We start from the raw sequence: 4,888 nt of genomic DNA, 5'->3' as shown, positions 1-4,888 counted from the left end.
GTGTAAAGAAATAGTGAAGGCCTTAAGGCTAAGTGCAATCCGTACAACATGATTGATGTATGAACCATAATCCATGGTCAATGGATGAAGGTTCTGGCCGCAATGGCTAAGTGGGATATCTTACGATCAACCTTTGGTTGGTTAGTAGAATAGGCGCCATATGCCTCATGTAGGGCGTAGACCCACATAATGGGAATGGAAGGCCGGTTATATCAGTACATGCTAAGTGGACGATGGATTATCAAGTCTAGTGGTCGGGTCATGTTTCATGACGATGGTTCGATGGCCGAACACTAGTATGGATAGTCACGTTGCTGGAGTAAGAGTATTGATGTGATGCTTCTAGATATCAACCTTGGTGTTAATATCTTCGAGATTGGCTAAGAGTCATTACGAAGTGTGTGGCTAGTACTATGTGTCGTAGACCATAGATACTGAGCCTAAGTGTGATTGTTCAAGGAAGGCCGTGTAAGATCTGATCATGGTTGAGTATGGACGACCTTACCTCTGAATGATGGTTCAAGGTGCCGGTCCTAACCTGATTGATGAATGCATCGGTTGGTATGAACAAATCATATATGTTGTCTGGGTTAAGTCCCAAGGCCGGTCAGGCCAGATGAAGACTCATCAGTTCCAAGTCATGTGAGAATGGTTGGTTGATTGACTTAGGATCTAATGAGCTTTATCAGTCCAGAAGATGGACTTGGTACTATTGCCTATAAGGCAAAAGGATTTCGGATTGTGCATGAGCCGAGAAAGGCCATATGCATGAGCCGAGAAAGGCCATATGCAAACCCTCAAAGGTTACTTATGTCTGTGGGGATGGTAGGTTTAATGACTAAGTACCTAGGGGAGTTGTTTGATGCAGGAGTCACGATAAGGACCTTAAGTAAGATCATTGAGTGATCGGGGTTCAGCTGTCAAGCAAGAGAAATTTGAGTCAATGGAGGACCGATGAGCTAATAAGCTCCATAGATGTGGCAAAGGTATGATCTAGCATTTACTTATGTAGATCTAGATAGAATGGTTTAGGGGAATAGAACCTCAGAATCGTATGGCTTGGTTTGGGTTTAGGATTGACCTTTAAGCTAATTGGTAGTTGAGTAAACTGACCAAGGCTAAGGTGATTCGACCAGACAAGTGTTAGATTGGTTTTAGACGAATGGTTAACTAGAGAATAATCCGCTGCGTATCTGTTGAAAGGATCTAAGCTATTAATGACTAGGGAAGTATTTAGATAAGGTTTAAGTTAGCCCTCGCCTTTATGCGATATTATAAATAAAGGGCAAAAATTAAGAGGTTCGGCCAGGAAGTGGACCGAGCGATGTAAGGCTTCGACCACGGCCTTGTCGGCCGGATCTGGGTATTACAAGTTGGTATCAGAGCATGCTTGATCCTGTTTAGGACAACGCTCTAAGATTATGAGTTTCATACCGAAATTATTTCCAAAACTATGATGACTATGAAACCTTAGTTTGGGTGAGCCAAGAAAGAGTTGAGGAAAGCTAGGGTATCATGCTTGTGAATGTGGGAATTCTAAGATGAACCGGCTTATCCAAGATACATTTTCCAAGGGCAAGAACCTAAAAACATAAAGGTTGGTCGATCTAGTATTTAAAAGTAATAGACGGGTTGGAAGGGATGGAATCAATGCAAGACTTTTTTATGGATGACCTGAAAAAGGGAAGTAACATGGACCAGAGAGTGGCTTGGGTTGAAATAAACGTGCAGCATTCTACTGAAGTAAAGTGTTATCCCTTGATGGTCGTTCATAATAAGTAAAGCATATGCAATATTAAAATCTGACTCAAGGGAGACACTACATGACCAGTACACGAGGGGACTTCTGATCAGATGGATCAGTTAGGACTAAGTATAAGTCAAGGTAGGTTTCCATTGATCGAGTCAGATGAAATGAATCAATTCCAATCTGAATCCGTCCAAAGAAAGAATGAGGAAACTCAGGGTGTTTGTTCCAATCATTGGAAGAACATGATGTTAAGTATCATAGTATGATGGGGATTGTAGTATATTATAATTGCTGTTGTGAATGTTGTGAGCATTTGCAATAGTAAGACGCTTTGGAGAATGGTATGGGAAGTTTTCCAAATATGTGATCGAACCGAAATCCTACTCATCTAGGTACCTAATGGTAGTGGAAGTAATAAGTGATTGGCGACGTCATGAGGGATGTTATGGGACGTTTTTTGTGGTGTGGTCATGAACTGAGATATTTTCCACAAGTGGATTTGTGGTGTGGAAAAACACATACTTTTCGACACAAAGGCTACACATAGTTTTGTGAGTCCGGGACTGGTCGGAAAGAGTCTGTTCTGTCTGAGTTCTGGGATGATTCGAGACTAGTGAGGGCAGCCGATGGGCAAATAATGCATTCACTAGGGCTCAGGAAAAATATCCTGGTGATGATCCAGTAGAGAAATCTGCCTGTAGATCTGATTGAGAAAAATATCCACACGCCTACAGAATCATGAGATGATCCTATGCATGAATCTGTTTGGAAAAGTATCGGGCCACTCTCGATTGCCACCAAGTTCGTGTGCAATTGGAGACTGGACCTCACCCGATCCAGTACCAAAGTCTGAGTCTGAGTCCGGCTCTAAGGAAAGAAGGGGTGTCAGCAGTCCAAGTGAATCGGATGCTTAGACAGGGTTGTGAAGTATTTTTTTACCACAACTACAACTATGGAGCACGGCAATTCTGTTGATCTGTCTGGGATCTCGTTGGTATCGAGATCCAATGTCTGAGTCCGACTTTAAGGAAAGTAGTGGTGTCAGCATTCCGTGTGGATTGGATGCTTAGACGGGATTGTGAAGTATTTTTGACCACAATTACCACTATGGAGCGCGGCAAATTCTGTTGATCTGAAAGATCTGTCTGAGGATCCGTTGGTGTCTAAGTTCCCAGATGTGTTCTGCTTGCTACAGGGTGTACCCCCTGATAGGTCGGATCCATTAATGATTGAACTGGAACCAGGGGCACTTCTGCTGTCCTAGAGTCTGTTTCTGATGGCTCCTACCGAGATGGCCGAGCTGAAGTCGACCATGTCCGAGAGAGGACCATGGTCACAGTAAAACCAAGTCGGAGATTGACCTAAGGTTGAGAAGAGAATGATCAAGTCCAGTAAGGGATGAGGATCAGGCCACGACCTATTCGGAGATGGAGCTATTGTCGGGGTGAAATGGTCGATTCCCTGAGTGGACCAAGACCGGAATACGATCACGTCCGTAAATGGACCAGGATCGAATTATGACAAAGTCCAGTGATGGACAGAGGTCAAGTCTGAGGCGTTTTTAGTCTGGAGGGACTAAGATCGCAATGTGGCGAAGCCTGAAAAGGTTGTGGCTGGTTAAGGGGATGATCCAGTACGTTGTGGCTGAGGTCATGAACCTTATTGTCCATAAAGGACAAAAGAACCATAACAATCTGTTAGGACTCGTTGTAGGACGAGCAGCCTAAAGATTAGAACGAGTTCGTGAGGACTTGACTGGTACATCGAGTGGCGTGGGGATTGGCCAAATCTACTAAGGCTCGAGTATGCAGCAAGTTCCTAGGGACTTGTTATGATCTAGTCGTGGACTATGATCAGAGATAGAATAAAATCTGAAGAAGATGATATTCAAAAGAAAGACATAGACTTGTTGGATACAAGGACCGCAACCTGGAGCGTTCGTCTAGTGACACAACGAATGTCTTTGGATGGAATTACAAGTATCACTTGAATGAATGCTTGATGGACCCTCCACTGTGGTCGAAGTACACCAGTAAGGGTGCCATAAGCAAAACCAGAAGTACCCCTTGATAGGATTGTTTGTGGTTAAATCCTTATCAAGTAAGGGAGACTTGTACAACGATGGTCAAAGGAATTTGATCATCGAAGTGGTTTTTGTTGTTCTGAATCGGGCTTATTCTATTCCCTGATCAAGACTAGAATAAGTTCGGTTGGAATATTTTGTCTTAAGACAAGGTAAAATCATCACCGGATTCGAGGACGAATCCATTTCAAGTGGTGGAGACTTATCATGCCCCCAATCCTGGATAAGATTGTCGGGACGGCCATGGTTCGAGGGAAACGTACCAGTCGGTCTTAAGACCTTAAGGCTAGCGTTCCATGGCGAAGATAGAAGGTTAAGGACGTGAGGATGCTGAGACTTAACCTTATAAGAGAAAGAAGTCAGCTAGTATAAGTTGTACAGAAGCTGGGTGATGCTTACGAGAATCTCGATCAGCTAGACGTAGCTCGGTCAAGCTCAGCCTAACTCGTTCAAAGTTAAATCAGCTCAACTAGCTGGACTACTATCTAACTCAGCTGAGGCAGCTGGGAGTCAGCTCATCTCAGCTCGATGGACTGTTCGAGTTTTGGGCCGATGGTTCGGGTCCGAGTCAGTGGCGGGCCATGAGGTCCGGCCATGTAGTCCATGACTCGTTGGGCTCTTGTGGGCAGGCCGTGGGCTTGGGTACCAGGTCTTGGCTTGGGTTGGACGTGCCTATAAAGTCTGAAACCTTCTATTTCTGAACAGGTATGATCTGGACCGTTGATTGTAATCGATGGCCGAGATCTGTTCCAAAAGGATGCTTCGAAGGATTGTGACTCTTCGCACATGACCTTTGGTTCTCTATATAAAGGGGAGGACGTCCAGGGATTATGAATTCATTCTCATTCAGTCTGAGACAAAGGACATACGTCCTAAACAAAGGGATCCCCCAATGAGAAACGAGGATCCAAGCCGAAAGGGCATAATCCGGGATCAAAGCCATAAAGGCACGATCCGGTTCATGGTGAGTATGGCTTAAGCCATATGAGGCCGTGGCTTTTATAAGTCACTAAGGCCAATAGGAAGACCTATTCCTGGAGGGAAATAGGCGCCAA

Source organism: Brassica napus, unplaced genomic scaffold (genome assembly GCF_020379485.1).
Source record: "Brassica napus cultivar Da-Ae unplaced genomic scaffold, Da-Ae ScsIHWf_1361;HRSCAF=1935, whole genome shotgun sequence".
NCBI classification, from domain to species: Eukaryota; Viridiplantae; Streptophyta; class Magnoliopsida; order Brassicales; family Brassicaceae; genus Brassica; species Brassica napus.
Note: the sequence above shows the minus strand (reverse complement) of the source record.